Raw genomic sequence first — 24,475 nt, 5'->3', positions numbered from 1 at the left:
AGATGGGGCCGATTATACTCACCTAGCTAGGTTAAGAAGCCTAAAAGACTGTATGGAAAGTAATTAGCAGTGTCCCAAAAGGTAAGCCCTCATAAATGGCAGCGATTACTATGAACAAATGCTGGTGATACTATTGCTGTCCCTTAAGCTTCTGTTGTGTGCCGCGTACTATACTAGGTCACCTTCCTGGCACTGCTCTTGTTTAAGTAGTTTCCTCAAAGTTACATAGCCCGTAAGCAGCAGAGCAAGGATTTAAACTCAGGTTTAAACTACTTACAGTAGCTTAAACTAAATTAAGCTACTTAGCAGCTAAATTAAACTATTTATGATTCTTAATGTTTGGACACTTGTCCTTCAATCATTTGTAGATTTATACTGTGAAGAATTGATCCTGCCCTCTAATAATGTATAATATTTATTGACCATTAGAACAAACCCTGTTCTAAGTACCTTAAAGGTATTAATTTTAATCCTCATAGCAATCCTATGAGGTAGGTGTTATTAACACCTTCATTTTACAGTTGAAGAGACAGGAAAATCAATTAAATTTTCTAAATTATAAAACAGACTAGAATATAAGAAAAAAACTCAGTTACTTTGGATTTGGCAAAGATTTCTTAAACATGGCACAAAAAGCATAAATCTTAAAAGGGAAAAAATCAGTTTTACTTTATCAAAATTAAAACTTCTTTTCAAAACATAATAAAGTAAAAAGGCAAGCCATAGACTGGGAGAAAGTATTTGCAAAGCATATATTTGATAAAGGACTTCTAATTAGGATATATAAAGAACTCTTACAAGTCAGTAAGGAGGGAACCCAATTTTTTAAAATTGGGCATCAAATTTAAACAGACACTTCACCGAAGAAGATATATTGATGACAAAATAGACACATGAGAAGATGCTTTAACATCATTAGTCATCAGGGAAATGCAAAGTAGAAGTACAATGAGATATCACTGTACACCCTAGTCACAGAATGGCTAAAATTAAAAAGGCTGATCAAACAAATTGTTGGCAAGGATGTGGAACAATTGGAATTTGTATATACTGCATTTTGGGAATATAAAATGATGTAACTATTTTGGAAGTTTGGACCATTTCTTAAAGTGGAAATTTGGCCATTTCTTTAAAAGCTAAACATACACCTACCATATGATCCAGCCATTCCACTCCTAGGTATTCACCCACAAAGACTACGAATATTCATTGCAGCATTATTTGTGATAGACCCAAACTAGAAACAACCCAAATGCCCATCAACAGATGAATGGAAACACATTGTGGTATATCCACACAATGGAATACTACTTGACAATAAGAAGGAATGAACAATTGATGGACTCAGTAACACGGATGAATCTCAGAATAGTTATTCTGAGTGAAAGAAGCCAGACAAAAAAGAATACATACTGTGTGATTCCATTGATAAAAAATTCTAGAAAATCCAATTTATAGTGATAAAAGCAGATCAGTGGTTGCAGATCAGTGCGATGGGAGGGATGAAAAATGGGGCGTGGAAATGGGTGGGAGGGCAGTATCACAAAGGGGGGAACATTTTGTAGTGATAGACATGTTAATTTTCTTGATTGGAGTGATGGTTTCACAGATGTATACATAAGTCAGATCTCAAATTGTATACTTTTATCATATGCAGTTTATTATATGCAAATTATACCTCAATAAAGTTGGGAGGGAAAAACATACCTATTTAAATTTTAAAAGGCTTAATATTACAGCCTAATCTGAGCCTGGGAGTCAGAAAATCACTGCAAATTGCTTTCAATTTATAAAATTCAAGTAGTCCTTTTTTTTAATAATTTTTTATTGTTATGTTAATCACCATACATTACATCATTAGTTTTTGATGTAGTGTTCCATGATTCATTGTTTGTGTATAACACCCAGTGCTCCACGCAGAATGTGCCCTCCTTAATACCTATCACCAGGCTGACCCATCCCCCCACCCCCCTCCCCTCCAGAACCCTCAGTTTATTTTTCAGAGTCCATCGTCTCTAATGGTTCATCTCCCCCTCCAACTTACTCCCCTTCGTTCTTCCCCTCCTGCTATCTTCTTCTTCTTTTTTTTTCTTAACATATATTGCATTATTTGTTTCAGAAGTATAGATCTGTGATTCATCAGTCTTGTACAATTCACAGTGCTCACCATAGCACATACCCTCCCCAATGTCTATCACCCAGCCACCCAATCCCTCCCACCCCCCACCACTCCAGCAACCCTCAGTTTGTTTCCTGAGATTAAGAATTCCTCATATCAGTGAGGTCATATGATACATGTCTTTCTCTGATTGACTTATTTCGCTCAGCATAACACCCTCCAGTTCCATCCACGTCCTTGCAAATGGCAAGATCTCATTCCTTTTGATGGCTGCATAATATTCCATTGTGTATATATACCACTTCTTCTTTATCCATTCATCTATCGATGGACATCTTGGCTCTTTCCACAGTTTGGCTATTGTGGACATTGCTGCTATAAACATTGGGGTGCACGTACCCCTTCGGATCCCTACATTTGTATCTTTGTGGTAAATACCCAGTAGTGCAATTGCTGGATCATACGGTAGCTCTATTTTCAACTGTTTGAGGAACCTCCATACTGTTTTCCAGAGTGGCTGCACCAACTTGCATTCCCACCAACAGTGTAGGAGGGTTCCCCTTTCTCTGCATCCCCGCCGACATCTGTCATTTCCTGACTTGTTAATTTTAGCCATTCTGACTGGTGTGAGGTGGTATCTCATTGAGGTTTTGATTTGGATTTCTCTGATGCCGAGTGATGTTGCGCACTTTTTCATGTGTCTATTGGCCATTTGGATGTCTTCTTTGGAAAAATGTCTGTTCATGGCTTCTGCCCATTTCTTGATTGGATTATTTGTTCTTTGGGTGTTGAGCTTGATAAGTTCTTTATAGATTTTGGATACTAGCCCTTTATCTGATAATGTCATTTGCAAATATTTTCTCCCATTCTGTCAGTTGTCTTTGGTTTTGTGGACTGTTTCTTTTGCTGTGCAAAAGGTTTTTATCTTGATGAAATCCCAATAGTTCATTTTTGCCCTGGCTTCCCTTGCCTTTGGCGATGTTTCTAGGAAGAAGTTGCTGCAGCTGAGGTCGAAGAGGTTGCTGCCTGTGTTCTCCTTTAGGATTTTGATGGACTCCTGTCTCATGTTTAGGTCTTTCAACCATTTGGAGTCTACTTTTGTGTGTGGTGTCAGGAAATGGTCCAGTTTCATTCTTCTGCATGTGGCTGTCCAATTTTCCCAACACCATTTGTTGAAGAGACTGTCTTTTTTCCTTCGGACATTCTTTCCTGCTTTGTCAAAGATGAGTTGACCATAGAGTTGAGGGTCCATTTCTGGGCTCTCGATTCTGTTCCATTGATCTATGTGTCTGTTTTTGTGCCAGTACCATACTGTCTTGATGATGACAGCTTTGTAATAGAGCTGGAAGTCCGGAATTGTGATGCCGCCAGCTTTGCTTTTCTTTTTCAATATTCCTCTGGCTATTCGGGGTCTCTTCTGGTTCCATACAAATTTTAGGATTATTTGTTCCATTTCTTTGAAAAAGGTGGATGGTATTTTGATGGGGATTGCACTGAATGTGTAGATTGCTCTAGGTAGCATTGACATCTTCACAATGTTTGTTCTCCCAATCCATGAGCATGGAACGTTTTTCCATTTCTTTGTGTCTTCTTCAATTTCTTTCATGAGTATTTTATAGTTTTCTGAGTACAGATCCTTTGCCTCTTTGGTTAGATTTATTCCTAGGTATCTAATGGTTTTGGGTGCAATTGTAAATGGGATAGCCTCCTTGATTTGTCTCTCTTCTGTCTTGTTGTTGGTGTATAGGAATGCCACTGATTTCTGTGCATTGATTTTATATCCTGCCACTTTACTGAATTCCTGTATGAGTTCTAGCAGTTTTGGGGTGGAGTCTTTGGGTTTTCCACATACAGTATCATATCATCTGCAAAGAGTGAAAGTTTGACTTCCTCTTTGCCGATTTGGATGCCTTTGACTTCTTTTTGTTGTCTGATTGCTGTGGCTAGGACTTCTAATACTATGTTGAATAGCAGTGGTGATAGTGGACATCCCTGCTGTGTTCCTGACCTTATCAAGTAGTCCTTTTTATACTTCATGGAGAGTGTAGTGAAGATTGCACTGTAGGAGAGACTACAAGAATAAAATATGTTAAAATTAGTATTATTATCAACATCTCTAGATAATTTCTTCTCATTATTACAGTTTTTTTTAACTTCCAAAGCATAATGATTTAACTAAAATAATAAAACCATAAGACAGAAATAAGGATTATCTTAAAAACTGTAATAGAAGAGATTAGAAATTCTGAAACAGGAATTATGAAGTTATTTTGTAGCAGGCGAAGGTAACCTTTATTTTTCTTACATATAAAAAAGGTGTAGGGAAATGTTTGTTGGAATCCATAAGTATAAATAGTAAGAGTTATGGAAGAAGAAATCACTAAGTTAATCCTTTTATAAGAAGAATGGACCCTTTTGTAATGAATCTTATAATTTGTAATGCGTATTCAGATTTTCATATTTTACATAGGTATTTGCCCATTAAAATACAGAGGCTTCAATAAAATTGTAGTAAACACAGCCCTGTAGTGAAGACCAGGAAAATATGAGAGACTTTTGAAACTCTTTTTCTAGGAAAGTATGTCCAATGCCTCCTGCTTTTTGTAAGGTCACTAAACATCTGTGACAAGACTGTGGGAATATATGAGGAAGGCTCTGAGTGGTTTTGGATTGTAAACATTTTTAACTTCCTGTATTTATTCATAAAATCATGAAGTTAAAAGAACTAATAAATGATTTGGTCCAACATTCTTCATTTATAGAGGAGGAAACTGAGATCCAAAGAAGAGAAGTGATTCACCTATGGACCACAGAGCAAATTAACTAAACTGGGTTAGAATCTGGATTTCCTGGCCTTTAGTGAGTGTAGTGCTTTTCCTCAATACATTACTGCTTTTAATTTTATTAGTGTAGAATACAGAGGAACAACTGGCTACCTGTAATTAAGATTAAAGCTTCATCATCTTCTAGGATGATACACTTGGAGGTTTTTATCTCCCTTCTGGCTATTTCTTCTCAAGCTCTGTCCTCAGTTTTCTGCTTTTATTTTTGAAAATTTGGGGAACTCAGGCACTCATAGCTTCAATTATCATCTGTGTTTGGATGATTTCCTAATCAACATTGCCAATTGTTATCCTTCATTAGTGTTCTAATCCTGTATTTCCATATTTATATAGAGTATCTCCCAGAGGAATGAATACACTACGGTAATGGGCACCTGAATTCAACAATCTCTGTATCAAAGGAGCTTCAGTATTCCTTCTTGTCTCCCAGGCTAAATCATATGAAGAGATTTCTTTCTGTCTCCTAAAGCATTCTGTCATGGTATCCTGTAGTTTCTTTATAATTTCTTCTAGTTTTTTTTTATCCTTTTTTTTTTGAGTTCTTAGTGTGTGCCAGGTACCAAAAGTATTCTATATGTATTATCTCATGTAAGTCTCACAATAGCCCTAAAAGTTGGATATCAGTATCATCTCAATTTTATAGAAAATGGTCCTAGAGAGGTTAAATAAATTGCCCAAGGTCACATAGTTCATAAATGGTAGATCAGGGATTCAAATCCACTCTCTGATTTCAGAACCTCAAGTTTTAGCTACTGCATCATATTTCTACTATTAGGCTTAACCCATTCCATACTATCATCTCAATATAAATTCCTTGGTATATGACAGATAGATTAGTATAATAACATTTTAGCCAATCAGCTTATTCTGAAACATATTTATTCGGTCTATCTTGTATCCTGCTGCCAAACCAAGCAACCTGAAACATTATTAAGTCTATACCATAAAGGTGCTGGTGTTCGGTATTAGAACATACCAACAAAATGGACCCCAGTGTTTGGGAACTCATTTTAAATGGATGATTTTACCATCCCATTGCCTCAAAGATCTACCTGGATCTTGAGGAGAGTCATTCTATATGCTGCCTACCCCCATTGTTACCATGTCATTCCAAACCACCTCCTAACACTCCTGCCCATAATCCTTTATTGCTATGTCCTATGATCACTGATCTCTGCAGCTCTTTATAGTTCACTTTCCTTTAGCATACCTCATCTTCACTCACCTCAAGCTAGCTTTCTCTCTGCCTTAGCTATCTCAGTTTGACCTCAGGAATTCCCATTCTCCTGCCACCAACTCTGCCATTATCTGCTTTTCCTTTGAACACTTTCTACCTTACTGAAATCAAAGGACTCTACTTCCCTAACAACCTTTTTTGGCTAGGAGACAAGTTATCATTCTCTTCCCTAGCTGTCACATCCTGTCAGATCAGTGTTTTAATACTATCAATCAGCTCTCTCCTTTAAACTCTTCCAGCTGGAAGTCTGTTTTTTTTTCTTTCTAAGCCTAATACCTGCAGAGCAAAGAAGTCACGTTTCTCCTTATGCAAGTGCAAAACTCAAACCTTACCATTATCATGTATAACGCAAGGAAAGATCAAGCCAATGTATACTGTCAGGGCCAGGGGAAATGAAGACAGAAAGTTCAAGAACAACATAGAGAGTACTTGCTCCAATCCTGGGAGCTATCCATCTTGGTCTTTTGGGTCCTTGTTGCCACAGACAGACCAATGGGAAATGACAAAGTTTACTCCCAGAGAGAAAAACCCAGGTCAGTTTATCACTCTCTTACATGGAAAACAAAGACTAGAAGCAGCCAGTTCATAATTATATTTCTCAGATTATCTAAAATATGTCCTTTACAGGTAGTAAATTTGTACTCTCATTACATTTTGATGGTTATATTTGAAATTTCTTTTCATTGAGAGCAATCCTCCTCCCCTCCTTTTTTCATACTATTACCTTTTCACGGAAACTGGGTGTATTGGGGTTCAACCAGAGAAACAGAACAAGTAGAAGATATATACTAAGAGATTTATTGCAAAGAATTGGCTTACTCAGTTGGGAGAGCTGGTAAGACAACATAGAAATGGAACTCGTGGGCATGAGCTGAAACCACTATGCACAGATAGAATTTTTCTTTTTTTTTCATGTTATTTTATTATGTTGTGTTAGTCACCATACAATACATCATTAGTTTTTGATGTAGTGATCCATGATTCATTGTTTTTGTATAACACCCAGTGCTCCATGCAGTACATGTCCTCCTTAGTACCTTAATTTCAGGTAAATAATAAAGAATTTTAGTATAAGTATGCCTGAAATATTACTTCACACATATATATGGGACATACTTACAATAAAATATTTGTTATTGACTGAAATTCAGATTTAATTGGATTTTTCTGGTATTTGTTTTACTAAATCCTACAAGCCTATATAGACACATTTCTTAACTTTGAGAATTCAAGGATTCCAGTGCATCAGCACTAATGTCAGGCAATAGTAACTGCAGTAATACCTGGCACAGATGGCAGTGTCTGAAGATTTTTGTGGTAACTGGAGGAAAAGGCAGCAGTCTCTAGTAGACAAGTCATCATCTAGTAAAGTAGCATTGTTACCTGGTAGATGCGACCTAGAATATAACCAGGGATGCAACAGAAGAATTTGGCATAGTCAGTGGTACCTTGTGGGTGTGGCGGTTCCCAGAGGATATAGAAGCAGGGCTTAGTAGAGACAGTGGTACCTGGTAGCTGTGGTGATACCTAGAGGAGACAGTCGTGATGCTTGGTGGGAGAGAAAGAAACAAGTAGAAGTGGTCAGTGCATCTAGTAGAAGATATGATAGTACTCACTGGAGTGTAATTAGGCCGAGAGCAGTGGGAAAATACTTGATGCCATATGAAAGGTAACCATACTTGCTTGTGAGCACATTTGAATCTCCTGCTTCTGGATAAACCTAGAGAGTTACTTTTTTTCAAGAAGCAGGATTCTGCTTTAACAGATCTAGAGAAATGCAAGTTACATTGGTGCTTCCCAAGTCATCATTCTGGTAAAAGAGAATAAAGGAAATATAGACAGTGTAATAAGGATAATTATGTCTGACCCTACCCAGATTGGTTGATATCAGCCAATAAACTCTAGTGCAGGGCTCTCTGCAGAACTTTTGAGAACAGAGCTTTAAACCTGGAGGCCTAAGTAGGATCCAGAAAGAGAAGGACACAACAAGAACCACAAGTCTACTTATCTAACCACATATATAGAGTGGAAATTATAGATGAGAATGGCTACCTGGCCTCTAGGGACCAGGCCCTGCCAGGGTCCGAGACAGAAAGCAGACCATTGAGTGCTAGGAATAGGTACTGAGCTTTAAAGCAGTGAAATATGACCCAGAAGAGATCTTGGCTGTTACCAATTGGCTTAGGACCTCCCTTTCCCATGGGGGAGTGATATTCGGAAGGGGACATATAGAAGTGGGAGCAAGGATGGGAATATTCTCTTGCTTATATTAAAGTTTGAATTGCTCCCCAGCCCTGGTTGCCACCACATGACTTTTTCCCCTGTGCAGATGCAGGGCACCCAGCTTACTCTGTTATTAAAGTGTTATTTGACTGAGCACATTAATACTTTGATCTACTTGTATTGGGATGTCAGAAACAGGGCAAGATACCCCACAGGCAAAGCCATGTTTTAGTCCAAATTGGGATCAGCTTTGCTTCTTCAGATACTAGTCAATAACCATGGTAAGTTCACATTGTCTCTGTTGTCTACTAATGGCATACACCTAGTGCCATCCTCCTTTCTAGATTTACAGCCCAGACATATTTTCCATGTTTGATCCAGTTGGATTTAGGCATCTCCTCCCCATACCTCTACTACATAGAAATTTCTGTTATGTTTTTCCACTTGATAGTATATCTTTAATAGATTAGTTTCTTTGTTTTTGTTTTTTTTATTAAATTTAAAATTTTAATTCTAGTATAGTTAACATACAGTGTTATATTAGTGTCAGGTGTAAAATATAGTGATGCAATAATTCTATACATTGCTCAGTGCTCATCATGGTAAGTGTACTCTTTCATCTCCATCACCTATTCCACCCATCCCCCTGCCCACCTCTCCTCTGGTGTCCATCAGTTTGTTCTCTATAGTTAAGAGTCTGTTTTTTGGTTTGTCTCTCTCTCTCTCTTTTTTGCTTTGCTCATTTGTTTTGTTTCTTAAATTCCACATACGAGTGAAATACTATGGTATTTGTCTTTCTGACTGGCGTATTTCACTTAGCATTATACCCTCTAGATCCAACCATGTTGTTGTAAATGGCAAGATTTCATTCTTTTTTATGGTTGAATAATATTCTATTGTACATATGTACACCATATCTTCTTTATCCATTCATCTATTGATGGACACTTGGGCTGCTTCCATAATTTGGCTATTGTAAATAATGCTATAAAAAATAGGGATAGTGCATGTATCCCTTGAGTTAGTGTTTTTGTATTTTTGAGTAAATACCCAGTCATGTGAATCCTGGGTATTTTTAACTTTTTGAGGAACCTCCATACTGTTTTCCACAGTGGCTGCACCAGTTTACATTCCCAACAGTGCCCAAGGGGTCCTTTTTATCCACATCCTTGCCAACACTTGTATTTCTTTTGTTTTTGATTTTAGCCATTCTGACAGGTGTGAGGTGATACCTCACTGTAGTTTTGATATGCATTTCCCTGACGATGAGTGATGTTGAGCATCTTTTCATGTGTCTGTTGGCCATCTGTATGTCTTTTTCAGAGAAATGTCTGTTTGTGTCTTCTGCCCATTTTTAAATTGGATTATTTGGTTTTTTGGTGTTGAGTTGTGTAAGTTCTTTATATATTTTGGATAATGACTGTTTATTGGATATGTCATTTGCAAATATCTTCTGCCATTCAGTTGGTGGCCTTTTAGTTTTGTTGATTGTTTCCTTCACTGTGCAGAGACTTTTTATTTTGATATAATCCCAATAATTTATTTTTGCTTTTTATCCCCCTTGCCTCAGGAGACATATCTAGAAAAATGTTGCTATGGCCAATGTTAGAGAAATTGCTGCCTGTACTCTCTTCTAGGATTTTATGGTTTCAGGTCTTACATTTAGGTCTTTTTAAAGATTTTATTTATTTGTCAGAGAGAGATCGAGAGCACAAGCAGAGGGAAAAGCAGTCTTCCCGCAGAGCAAGGAGCCTGATGTGGGACTCCATCCCAGGACCCTGGGATCATGACCTGAGCCAAAGGCAGACACTTAACTGCCTGAGCCACCCAGGTATACCTCACGTTTAGGTCTTTAATCCATTTTGCATTTATTTTTGTGTATGGTGTGAGAAAGTGGTTCAGTTTCATTCTTTTCATGTAGCTGTCCAGTTTTCCCAATACCATTTGTTGAAGAGACTTTTTCCCATTGTATATTCTTTCCTCCTTTGTCGAAGATTAATTTACCATACAACTGTGGGTTTATTTCTGAGTTTTCTATTCTGCTCTATTGATCTGTGTGTCTATTTTTATGCCAGTACCATACTGTTTTGATTACTACAGCTTTGTTATATAATTTGAAATGTGGAATTATGATACCTCTGGTTTTGTTTTTCTTTTTTAAGATTCCTTTGGCTATTCAGGGTCTTTTGTGGTTCCATACAAATTTTAGGATTGTTTGTTCTAATTCCGTGAAAAATGCTATTGGTATTTTGATAGGGATTACATTAAATATGTAGATTCCTTTGGGTAATATAGGCATTTTAACAATACTTGTTCTTCCAACCCATGAGTATGGAATATCTTTCCATTTCTTTTTGTCATCTTGGATTTCATCAGTGTTTTATAGTTTTCAGAGTACAGGTCTTTTACCTCCTTAGTTAAGTTTATCCCTAGATATTTTATTGGTTTTGGTGAAATTGTAAGTGGGATTGTTTTCTTAATTTCACTTCTTGCTGCTTCATTTTTAGTGTATAGGAATGCAACAGATTTCTGTACATTGATTTTGTATCCTGTGACTTTACTGAATTCACTTAAGTTTTTTGGTGGAGTCTTTAGGGTTTTCTATATATAGTGTGTCATCTGCAAATAATGAAGGTTTTACTTCTTCCTTACCAATTTGGATGCCTCTTATTTCTTTTTCTTGTCTGATTGCTGTGGCTAGAACTTCCAGTACTATGTTGAATAGAGTGGTGACAGAGGACATCCCTGTCTTGTTCCTGACCTTATGGGAAAAGCTCTCAGTTTTTCCCCATTGAATATGATGTTAGCTATGGGTTTATATATAAGGCCTTTATTATGTTGTGGTCTATTCCCTCTAAACCTACTTTGTTGAGGGCTTTTATCATTAATATATGTTGTACTTTGTTAAATGCTTTTTTTTGCATCTACTGTAATGATCATGTGGTTTGTATTCTTTTTCTTATTGGTGTGATGTGTCATGTTGGTTGATTTGCAAATATATATATTTTAGAGAGGGAGTAGGGAGGGGCAAGGGAGAGGGACAGAGAGAATCTTAAGCAGCCTCCATACCCAGTGTAGAGCCCTACATGGGGTTGATCTCACAACCCTGAGATCATGACCTGAGCCAAAATCAAGAGTCAGATGCTTAATCAACTGAGCCACCCAGGTGCCCTGATTTGTGAATATTGAACCACCCTTACATCACAGGAATAAATCCCACTTGATTGTGGTGAATGATTTTGTCAATGTATTATTGGATTCGGTTTGGTAAAATTTGTTAAGGATTTTTGCATCTATATTTATCAGAGATATTGGCCTATAGTTCTCTTTTTTGGTGATGTCCTTATCTGGTTTTGTATCAGGATAATGCTGGCCTCATAGAATGAATTTGGAAGTTTTCCTTTCTCTTCTATTTTTTGGAATAGTTTGAGAAGAATTATTAACTCTTCTTTAAATGTGTTGTAGAATTTGCCTGTGAAGGCGGCTAGTCCTGGATGTTTCTTTGTTAGGAGTTTTATGATTACTGATCCAATTTCATTGCTGGTATTTGATCTGTTCAAATTTCCTATGTCTTCCTGCTTCAGTTTGGTAGGTTATATGTTTCTAGGAATTTATCCATTTCTTCTAGTTTCTCCAATTTGTTGGCATTTAATTTTTCATAATATTCTCTTATAATTCTTTGTATTTCTGTGCTGTTGGTTGTTATTTCTCCTCTTTCATTTCTGATTTTGTTTATTTGGGTCTTCTCTTTCATGAGTCAGGCTAGAGGTTTATCAGTTTTGTTGATCTTTTCAAAGAACCAGTTTCTGGTTTCATTGATCTTTTATTTATTTATTTTTAGCTTCTGTATCATTATTTCTGCTCTAGTCTTTATTATTTCCTTCTTTCTGTTGGTTTTGGGTTTTGCTTATTTTTCTTATTCTAGCTGTTTTAGGTATAGAGTTAGGTTGTTTATTTGAGATTTTTCGTCTTGAAGTAGGCCTGTATTGATATAAACTTCCCCCTTAGAACTGCTTTTGCTGTATCCCAAACATTTTGGATGGTTGTGTTTTCATTTTCATTTGTCTGAATGTAATGTTTTAATTTCTTTTTTGATTTTTTGGTTGACCAATTTGTTGTTTAGTAATTTGCATGTTATTTAACCTCCATGTACTTGTGCTTCTTCCAGATTTTTTTCTTGTGGTTGATATCTAGTTTCATAGTGTTGTGGTCAGAAAAGATGCATGGTATGACTTCAGTCTTTTTTAATTTGTTGAGACTTATTTTGTGGCCTAATATGTCATCTGTTCTGGAGAGTGTTCCATGTACACTTGGTAATAATGTGTATTCTGCTGTTTTAGGATGGCATGTTCTAAATATATCTGTTAAATCCATCTGGCCCAGTGTGTCATTCAAAACCACTGTTTTCTTGTTGATTTTCTGTTTGGATGATCTGTCCATTGATGTAAATGGGGTGTTAAAGTCCCCTACTATTACTGTATTGCTATTGATTAGTTCCTTTATGTTTGTTATTGACTGTTTTTTGTTTGAGTGCTCCCACACTCATGTACCCAAACATTGGGTTCATGACTATTTACAATAGTTATATCTTCTTGTTGGATTATGCCCTTTATTATTATATAGTTTCCTTCTTTTGTTATATTATTATATAGTTTTCCTTCTCTTGTTACAATCTTTGTTTTATTTATTTATTTATTTATTTATTTATTTATTTGAGGGGGTGAGAAGCAGCGGGAGAGGGAGAGAGAATCTTTTTTTTTTTTTAACTTTAAAAGTTCAGCTTTAATGACAAACATTACATCAGTCTCTCTTCAAAATTAGATGTGAATAAACAATTGCAAACAGGAGGTACCATGAAGCCTCTTACTGTACTCAATAGGCTGTACTCAGTGCACTGGGCCCCTGGGGATGCCCAGTGATATACACATTGAAGCAATAATGTAAGTCTGTGAGCCATTGTTCCTGAATACCTCCAATCTTCAATGTCGTGATATTCTTGATGATCTGCTGCACCAAGATGGCATTGGTTAACATATGAATCCTGAGGGGTGCATGCTGAAGCAGCAGGCGAAGCAGCTGGCCCACAACAGGCAGCTCCTCAGGCCCAGCTCTGTTCACCCACAGGCTCTGCAGCATCAACCTGAGGACTCGAGGCAGGAGAGCCAGGATGGAGACACAGACCCCCCCACAGCTTGTCCCTCTTTCTTAGATGTTCTGCTTCTCCTTTCTCTAAAGTGAGCAGAAAATAAAGAAGACTGTAGCAACAAGAATCCAGAAATGGCAGGAGAGTCTCACTAAGTACACACGTATGATCCAGGAGCTTACAGATAACACCCAAAACACAGCCAGCTGTACTGTCTGGAATTACAGTCAACCCAACCAAATGCTTACTGATGGCACTCTGCAGGATGTCAAAGCTCTGGCTTCGGGCAGGGATAACCAAGAAACTGTGAGAAACTGTCTCTGTTACATCCCAATGATGTAAAAATTGATCCAAGTCGGTAAGGTAAAGAAGCACAGGGGAAAGCTGTGTCTGGATGACATGAGGAACTCCTCGAAGGCTCTGAAGCCAAGTCAACTCCTCTTTTGAAAACCCTGTAAGTGTTGAAAATAAGAATCTGAAATAGTCCACGTCACTCATCAACCAGTCTTTAACTGAATACTTCCATCCAGAAAATGATGATCTCATGTGCAGTATCCCAATGAGCATGGCAGCCAAACTTGAACTGAGTCTTCCCATAATACAGCAACGACTTAACCGAGAAAGTAAATCAGCAGGCAGAGTGGGTAGAAAATATACAAGCTGGACCAAACGCTGCTGAGACTCTGCTGGGAGAACCACCACAGTGCCTTCTTGTGGATCATAGATTCGCAGAGCAGAAGCTTGTAAACTTTTTAGTAACTCTCTATTTGCTCCTGCTGCCGCAGTATGGATGATATCAATAAGCTGTGTTGAGAGGTCAGGATTTCGGGAACCAAGGTGAGCAAGCTGCAATGGTAAACCAGCCAGCCAAAGGGGTAACACCTTACTACGATATCTGACTCTGTAAGATCTCAGTTCTTCTTTCTGATAGATTTTACTGAAAAATTTCAGTAACAAAGTCCGAACTGGGAGGAGAAGGCCTCTCTGCTGATACAATGTATAAACTGCCTTGATGAGAGACTCTGTAGCCTCTCTGTTGGGTTGTATCTGCATTAATCTCCATGATACCCCAAGCAATCTGTTCAGCTGCTTACTATTTAGCCTAAAGCCATCTTCAAGGGTCTCTGTCACAAATTTCCTTATCATTTCTATCCAATTGGAATCCTTCTGCAAAGTTGAGGCATTTGCCAGGGAGACCATGATATCAGACAGTGTTAAATTCAGTAATAGATGATCTACATTATTGGAGAGAATCGTGCAATGCTTGATGCTTTTATTTGTCTCTTTCCTTTTATGCTTGGTTATTTCTTTTAAGGCATATGGAAAATGACTCATAAAATGGTGTTTGAAATCAATAAGATAATTCTTTCGAAGCCACGACTCCAATTTATGAGTTTCATCATGTTGTTTAGAGAGTTTCCACAGAAGGGAAATAATATTAAGAACTTGCTGCATAATCTGCAGAGGTTCTCGTTCTATACCATTTCCAATAGAAGCAGCTAGTTGTGGAGGCACAGCTTCAATCCAGCATTCAATTAGCAATGGAATTATTATCTCAATAAATCCTTTCAAGTTTTCAGTAGATGAGAGGCCTTCATCCACACTGCCTAATCCTCCAACCAGGTACCAAAGGAAAAAATGGAGAAATTTGTTCAGCTCGTATTTTGGGGGCCAGGAATTGAAGAAGTTGAACTGCTGCTAATCGTACATTAGCATCTTTATCTGTAAACACAGCAGTCACTTCACTTAATATGTTTGAAAGGTGTGCATCAATTATAAATGGGTACTGAGACAAAAGGTCTTTAAGTCCAAGAAGAGCACTTTGTTTAACCCCAGCATTGTAGTGATGCATCTGTGACAGCAAATCCTTTATGTTAAGTTTTCTATTGTTTGTTGGAAGAGTTCCATCTTCTTTGAGTTGCTCAGGCAGATGTATGGTCTTCGTTTTAAAGTTTGTAATAGTAGCATTTTCTAACTTGGGTTTCTTTTTACCAACTTTTAGTTTTACTTTTTGAAAGTCATCTTGGCGTTTTCTTTTTTTGGTCATTCTTGAGTGCTTGACGGCAACAGGGCCGAATAGAAGACGCCCGCTCATCCCCACTGCGCGCCTTGGTCCAGCATCCCAGAAGTGAAGAGTCCGTGCATCGTAAGAACTATCGTTCCTTCTACTCCTGCGGACGGTGGTCAGGACCACAGTCGGGGAGCCGGGGCCCCAATCAAGGCACACCGGCCTAAAAGTCTCTCAGACGCGAACCCGCGCGAACCCGCGCGAACCCGCCCAGTCACTTGAGGCGCTTCAAACGCCCGCGGGGCGCCCCGCCCCCGCACTGCCCCGCTCTGCACCCAGGCCCCGCTCCCGAGAGAGAATCTTAAGCAGGTTCCACACCCAGTGCAGAACCCAATATGAGGCCCCATCTTACAACCCTGAGATCATGGCCTGAGCCAAAATCAAGAGTCGGTTGCTCAGCTTACTGAGACATTCAGGCACCCAACCAGTCTTTGTTTTAAAGTCTGTTTTGTCCAATGTAAGTATTGCTACTCTGGCTTTCTTTTTTTTTTTTATTATGTTATGTTCATCGCCATACATTACATCATTAGATTTTGATGTATTGTTTGCATATAATACCCACTGCCCCATTCAGTACACGCCCTCTTTAATACCCATCACCAGGCTAACCCATCCCCCACCCCCCTCCCCTCTAGAACCCTCAGTTTGTTTCTCAGAGTCCATCGTCTCTCATGGTTTGTCTCCCCCTCCGATTTTGCCCCCTTCATTTTGACATCCATTTGCATGATAAATGTTTCTCCATCCCCTCACTTTCAATCTGTAGGTGTCTTTAGGTCTAAAATGAATCTCTTATAGGCAACATATGATGGTTCTTGTTTTTTTTATCCACTCTGTCATGCTTTGTCTTTTGATTGGAGCATTTAGTCCATTTACATTCAAAGTAATTATTGATAGATATGTATTTATTGCCATTTTGTTACTTGTTTCATGGTTTTTTTTTTTTAGATTTTGTGTGTGTGTGTGTGTGTGTGTGTGTGTGTGTGTGTGTGTGAGATCCTTTCTTGCTCTCTTTCATGGTTTGTTGGCTTTCTTTAGTGATATACTTGGATTCCTTTCTCTTTATTGTTTGCATATCTATTACTGGTTTTTGATTTGTGGTTACCATTTGGTTTGTATAAAACATCTGCATATAGCAGTCTGTATTAAGTTGTTGGTTGCTTAAGTTTGAACCCATTCTTCATGTTTTAGGTATATGGTGTCATATTTTACATCATTTTATTTTATGAATCCCTTGACTGATTTTTACAGAAATACTTATTTGTACTGGGGCTTTTGTGTTTTTTATTTTTCATACTCTCACTTATGGTCTTTCTTTTCTACTCAAAGTCCCTGTTAATATTTCTTATAGGGCTGGTTTAGTGGTCATGAACTCCTTTAGCTCTTCTATGTCTGGGAAATTCTTTATTTCTCCTTCCATTCTGACTGATAACCTTGTTGGCTAGAGTATTCTTTCCTGAAGATTTTTCCCCTTTGAGCACTTTGAATATATCTTGCTACTCCCTCTGTCCTTCAAAGTTTCTGCTAAAAAATTTGCAGATAGCCTTATAGGGATTTCCCCTTGTATGTAACTGTCTTCTTTTCTCTTGCTGCTTTTTAATAGATTATTTTCAAAAACCTACTAATGGAGATTAACATAATATGATTTTAAGATATTTTGTTATGATACAGCAGTTTTATGCAGTTTGTAACATCTAAGTCTTTGCTATTACTATTATCATTTATGATACTGACTTTTGCTAAAATGATAATCCTTATAGACAAAAGAATATGTACATGGAGTGTTCCATTAGGTCTTTTCATATTCATAGAGATTTTACTTTTAACTAATTTTTTCTTTTTTTGATCACAAAGAATGCCTTCAACTTAGCTAAAGACCAAATCCAAAGAAAATAAGAACACAATTGGAGTAGTAAAAAATAAAAGTCTGGAAATATTCCAAAAGGCATCTAACTTCTAGAAAATGATAGTATTTAGTATGTAGAATTCCAGATTGCGAGTAAACCACCCTAGTCTTCAAAGACTAAAATAAAAATCTAGAGACCAAGAAACCAAATTTTTGTCAGTATTTATTGGCTTTGTGGTTGCTGAGGCACCTCAACTTTCTTTGACTTGGCCACAGTTCAGAACACACTGCAGTTTCCTGTTAAAATAAATATTAATATGAGATTGCTCATAGCGTGAGTCAGTAGCCAACTCAGACAGTAAAGTTCAAATACAATCACCTTTATGTATTCTTCTGGTTTGTTCACAACTGCATCCTATACCAAAAGTAAGACATCAAGATGAATAATATTTAGGTAGACAGGAACAGTTGGCCCTATAGTGAATGATCTTAACACTTAGTATACATAGCTGGATAAAGGTAAGACTTAGAACTCATGAAATCCCAAAGAATATATGCATTCATTCATTCAACAACTTTTAGTGAGAGTCAACTAAGTATGTGCTAGCTTAGCATGTACTACACAAGTGCTAGAGATAAAAGGAAAAATAAAATATAAACAACTCACAATAATACAATATAGCATTATATAAACAAATTGCAAAGAGAAGAAATGAGAAAGATTCATTAATGTGGTGGGAGGCAGCTTTCTAAAATGACTCCCAGTGATCCCTGCCTCTGGTATTTGTGCTCTTGAATAATCCCCTCCCCTTAAGTGTGGTCTGGATGTAGTACTGCTTATAATGAATAGAATAATAGCTAAAGTGATGGGATATCGCATCCAAGATTAGGTCTAAAATATTATGATTTCCACCTTGCTCACCCTCTATCTTTGGCTCTTTCTCTTGCTGGCTCTGATGAAGCAAATTGCCATTTTCTGAGCTGCCCCAATGGAGAGTTCCACATGGGAAAGTACTGAGGGCAAACTTTGGCCAATAGCAAACAACTAAATCTTGCCAATAATAATATGAACGAACTTGGAATGGATTCCTTTCTAATAGAGCCTTGAGATGAATACAGCCCTGGCCAGCATTTTGATTGCAACTCTGTGAGTGTTCTGGAATGGAGGACCCTGTTCCTGACCCATAACAATACAAGATAATAAATGTTGTTATAAGCGATTAAGATTTGGGGTAATTTGTTATGCAGCAATAGATAACTAATACAATTAGGAAGAAAAGCAAAGGCAATGAAAACAGAAGGAACAGCACTTGCAGAGACAAGAGGGAAAAGTATAGATTAAATTCTGGAATGACAAATGATCTTGTGTGATTATAGCATGAAGTATCCTTGTAAGAATGACTCAAGGTAAGGTTTGAGATGAGGATTGGAGGCCAAATTGTAAAATGTGTTTAATGTCACTGTATCAATTAGTCAGGGTTCCCTCAAGGGAAACAGAAAACTCTCCAAATATTTTAAACAGAAAAAGTTTAATATAGGGAATTAGGTACTTATGAAATCATTAGAAGTGCTTAGAACTAAGCACTATAGTTATTACTCTAATTGCCTCTCAGTACCCATGAAGCTAGGCTAGATTCTGGAACTTTGTTGCAGAAAAGCCCAGTATCTCCATGATCATGCTTGCCTGTAGCAGTAGCTGAAGTAGCATAAAGTTGGTCTCTTCTTCTTTTTATGCCTTCTTACTCATGTGGTTGTGCATTAATTGGTAGAACTTATTTGATTCTAGAAGTCCAGCTGTAGACAGTCTGGGAAGAGTAGTTTCAGTTTTTCATCTTCTACAGTTTAGGAAGGCATATACTTAAAATGGATGCTAAATGCCAACTCACCATATCCACTTAATATAGTAATGTGTTTGGATTTGCTTCTGGAAAAAAATGGGGAGCCCTCAAAGGTCCAAGGAATGGCATAATAAGCTCTGCATCTGAGAAAATTCATTTATGTAGTATAAGAGGGTGGACTGTAGATGTGACAGAGAGGTTGCTGAGACTGGAAACAGAGCAATAGTATAGAAGAAAAGTGATAAGAGCTTGAACTCAGGTCTGGGAAATAGCAAGGAGAGGTCACAAAATGTGTAAGACAAAATAAATTGAGTTCATTCCAATTCAGTTAATATCTAATGCCACCATTCAAACTCTGTCCCTTAATTAATGTACCCTGAGTGATACTACTCTAGGGATTGTATTTTTTTAATGTAATGTTGGTACTCCAGGAACTATACTTTCTTCCTGTATTATCAAGTCTAATAATTCTTTATCCTTTATTAAGTTTAGGTCTCTATGGTTCAGGCTTGGAGTGGTGCTGAAGTGAAAGAAATACAGCACACAACCAAAACTAACTTCAAAATAATCCGTTTTTTTTTTTCCATTTCTCAAAAACTATGATCATAAATATGCCACAGCAAAGTTTGTAAGAATTTCCTTCTGATCCTATCTACTTCCATCACAGCCCCCAACTACTCTGGGGCATCTCCTTCCATAAAGCCCCCAAATCTCTCTTGACACCTAGCTCTGTGTGATTCCTTTCATCCTCTCATTTCTCTTTCATCCCTGCCTCCTTCTCATTCCTAAGATTGACTTAGACTCTCTCCAACAAAGTAAACCTTTCCTTTTTTGAGAGGGAGATACAGGGAAAATTAGACTGGCAATTGGAGAAGTAAAGTTTGCATGTTAATGTTTGTCCTGCCACAGTTTTCACTGTCAACTATTAGATATTTATCTTCATTTTTTACCTCCAATCTAATTTCTCCTTATTCCCTACCAAAACACTTGCATGTTAATGGCTTAAAAATCTTTATCTTTAGTTCTGCCTTTCCCCAAATCTGAAAATTTACCTGTCTTCTAGATACTTCCACCCAGATATTCTATTTCTGTACCAGAAACAACACATTCCCAAGCCAAGCTCATTATCTTCTATCTCAAATATGCTTCCTTTTCCCTCATACCCTAACTTGGCTAGTGAAATAACCATTCGTGTAGTTGCCCAAGTTGAAAACTCCAGTGTCATTTTTGAGTTACTTTAATATCTCATCAATTAGCCAGTATTTCTGATGTTAGTCTCAGAAATATCTCTGGAACCCATTTTCTGTCCTTTCTGCATTGCCATAGTCCAGGCTCTTATCATTTCACACTGGCATGCTTTGTCTTACTGTTTCTAATCCCTCTTTTCTGTAGTTCAGTGATTCCCATTCACTGATCCTGGGGCCAGCTAGATCAGATTCTCTGGGAGTTTTTTGCTTTTGTTTATTTGTTTGCTTCAGTACAGCTCTCTAGGTCCTAAACATGAAAAAACATTCTGATTCTTTTGGGCTGGGTTGGGGGCCCATGATCTTGAGCTTTTACAAATCTCCATAGATGGGTTTGATGATCAGCTAGGTTTGGCTTAAGAATTTCTTTAGTCCATATTTTACACCACTACCACTAGAATAATTTCAGAATCCCAAAAATCTTATTACGTCTCTGTGATGATCATAATGCTGTGATGCTTTCCTTTGCCAATCAGGAGCCTAGGAATGAAAATACCGCAGTACTGGTCACTTGCATACCCTCCCAGCTTCATTTTTTCCCATCTTTTCCCTATTACCATGATACCTTAGACTGCAGCCACAATATACAACTGGTTATCCAGGCCTAAATTATAGCATTTACTATAGTTAGGTTCAAAGTACTTCGAGTTATAAATTGTCTCTCTCTCCTTCCAGATACTGAGCTCTCTCTCTTTGCTTAAAGGTAATGGTATGTGTATTTAGTGGGCAAGGCTTGGGTGGGGGGACGGAATGTGGAAGGAGAGACAGTTGGGAGGGTAGAAGGAGTTAGATCCCAATCATCGGACTTGCTCTCAGCATGTCCACTTTATCCTAAAAGGTTATCTTAAGTACAGCTCAGAGAGTTATTTTCTCTAGTTGATTGGTAAAGGACACTCCTTTGATTGGTACTTATCAATGAGTAAGTTGTCACTGGTAAAATGAGGAAAATAAGGTCCATGTAGTCAGTTTTTTGTAAAACTAGACTTATTTAATGACTTCTTTATTCTGATTTTATATCCTTGCTCTTTGCTATCTTTTATAAAATGATAGCAATAGAAGTATAATTTTCAGATCTCTTTATCTGAAAACATTAAAAAGTTAAAAAGCCTACTTCAGCCCCTAAATTTAAAAAAAGAATCACGGGTCTATGAAACTAGAAACTACTAGGCTGCTCTTGCCTGGGTAATTGGGAGTGGGCCAAGTAGCCATGAGCACTTTATTTCTAATATCATTCTCAAAAAAACCCAACCAATCAAACAAAAAAAACTAGAAGAGACAAGGGCTCCCTGGTGAAGTGGCTGATTTTAGGACTGGGGTGGAAAATATATAGGATGAGCCTGGATTATTGTATAGTGTCAGAAAGTAAGGAGGTACCCAATAAAAACACAATGATGGGTGTAGGTCAAAGGGACACAGGAGCAAACTGAAAGGATTCCCAGGGATCAAAACAGGAACAATTTGAGCAAAAAATAAATAGCACTGGATTATAACATAAAGTAGAAAATAAATATTCATCCACACTGATGTAAATAAAAAATTAAATAAATTAATGAGGGATAATAGATGACTCTCCTGTGCAGAATTCCAAATAATTTATTTAGATATTCTGCTTTTGAGGAGGCAGAGCATAACCACCCTCTATTTTTGTATGGGCTGTGCATAGTGACTTTTTTCCCCAAAGAGTACAGTATGGAAAGAGGGAAAAAGAGTAATTTTACATAGGAGAAAACTGATGAGCACTACCTCAGCCTGGTGCTCAAGATTAATGTCCTCAGTGATAGGTCATGTTGATAGTATATATGTTTGATATGCTGTGATGAAAATAGCACTTTACCTCTGTGGTCTTTCTCCCCTTTGCCAGTGTAATCATGAAAAAAATCAGAGAAACCCCAGCTGAGGGATGTTATGCACAATACCTCACCAGTACTCCTCAAAAAAAGTTATCAAAAACAAGGAAAGTTTGAGAAATTTTCATAACCAAGAGGAGCCTACGGAGATATCACAACTAAGTGTAATATGGTATTTTGCTTGGGATCCTGGAACAGTAAAACAGATATAAGGTAAGAACTAAGGAAGTGAGAATAAAGTATAAATTTTAGTTAATAATAACGTATCAATATTGGTTCATTAATCATGACAAATGTACCATACTAATAGAGAGTGTTAATAGAAGAAACTGGGTATAGGGTATATGAGAACTCTTTGTTACTATCTTCACTTTTTTTTTTTGTAAACTTAAAACTATTCTTAAAAAGTTTGTTTTTTAAAAGTAAATGGCCTAGATACTAAAGGGGGACATCCTAAATCACATCAGCACTGTCTGGAAATTTGGGCATTTCCTGGGGAACATACACAGAGGTGAATGCTCTCAGGTGGTTTTAGTATTATTAAAATGTTCTTAGGTCAAACCTAATCTTATGTATAGACTATTGTAAGGTAAACAACTAAACTTTATTTACACTTAACTAGGACATTGAATTAACAAATAATTGCTTTTGTTCCTGTTAGGAAACTTAAACCTTTTGTTTTTTGGTATGTGAGTGACTCTCTCATTTCTTAGTAAGAATTTATTTACTTGCATGTTGTTATTATTGTCCTTAGAAACCTGCTTTTTCCTAGAGCAATTGATTTTTGCTTTGAGCACTAGCCAAAAGTCTAGAGAAGGGCAATAACATGGAGGATTCTTTGCTCTGAAAACAACATGATTCAATCCTATTCAAGCCAAAGGGCATTTATAAACTCCCACTGTGTGCAAACACGTGCTGGGCCTCAAGTCACCCGCTTTACTTGAGCTTTCTACCCTTAGAAACCAGTTTATTTTTATTAGAACTACATCAGCATGTTTATATTTGATAGTTGGCCTGGTTTTTATAAAAAGCAGATAGTTTCACAAAGGAGTGGATGTATACTGTTTGAGCCAGGGAGGCAGGCATGAGGAGGAGGCATTTCTGGGCATGGAGATCCTGTGCACCACCTAGAAACGTAATTAGATGGCTGTCTACCTGCCTTGTTTGAAGACTGGCTTTGGTAGGTTGAACTGTAGGTCTGACCTGAGTCATCCCTCATATTCTTCCAATTTCTCTTTGTTCAATGGAGAATAAAGAGAATTTGACTAGGAAGAAGGAGACTTTTAGACCAGGCTGTACTTCTAGATATCTATGACATTTGACTTCATTTTTTTTAACTTTGTGAAGAATTTTGAGAAGCTTATCTTTGATCCTTTGATGCAACTTACATTTTCTGACCATATGAGCTGGACTAGGTAAGTCTTTGCTGAGGTTGGTGACTGTATCAATGAGGGAGCAGTTCTCAAAAGGTTTTTCAGTAGTTCTCTTTTTTTTTTTCCTTGTTATTGCAAATGGATTAAAAAATTCCCTGAAGTTGGGACAGGAGTCCTGAGTTATTTTTCTTATTTGTTTTTGGCAAGTGACTGATTTCAAGCTTACGTACTGGAATTGCTGTATTGTCATTTGCAAAAAGAAGTGTAGTGGTGTAGGGAAAGGAGTATGGGCTCTGCAGTCATTCTGACTTGGGATTGAGTCCTGCCTTTGGCACTTAAGTAGACCTGTGACCATAGAAAAGTGATTTAACTCCTCTAAATCCAATTTTCTAATTAATAAAAAAATGACAGTAATAATTCTTCTCAGGGAAATATAATGATTGAATAGCACATGTGAAAATGACTATCACTTAGGTACCAGTAAGTGTTTTTCCCTTCTTTCCTTCCTCCTTCCCTTCCTTCCTCTCCTTCTTTTCTCCTTTCCTTTCTTTCATAATGATGAAAGTTACATATTTCATCAGTATGTTTGCAATTGGCATCTGGGATATTTATTGAATATATGTGGATGGGTGAGGTTTTTCTCCTTCCCTCTTCCTCCTCCTGAGTAGGGCATATGCCTGTCTAAATTAACAGTAAA

The 24,475-nt window shown here is 37.4% G+C and overlaps 1 pseudogene; it reads right to left on the bottom strand.

Moving 5' to 3' along the window:
- Nucleotides 1-13,270: 13,270 nt before the first annotated feature.
- Nucleotides 13,271-15,660, bottom strand: LOC114219274 (testis-expressed protein 10 pseudogene; annotated as a pseudogene).
- Between the last annotated feature and the right edge of the window lie 8,815 nt (nt 15,661-24,475).

Source organism: Eumetopias jubatus, unplaced genomic scaffold (genome assembly GCF_037043125.1).
Source record: "Eumetopias jubatus isolate StellerSeaLion01/CBP00866 unplaced genomic scaffold, mEumJub1_p1.0 scaffold_13, whole genome shotgun sequence".
Taxonomy (NCBI): domain Eukaryota; kingdom Metazoa; phylum Chordata; class Mammalia; order Carnivora; family Otariidae; genus Eumetopias; species Eumetopias jubatus.
Note: the sequence above shows the minus strand (reverse complement) of the source record. Positions and strands in the feature narration are given on the sequence as shown.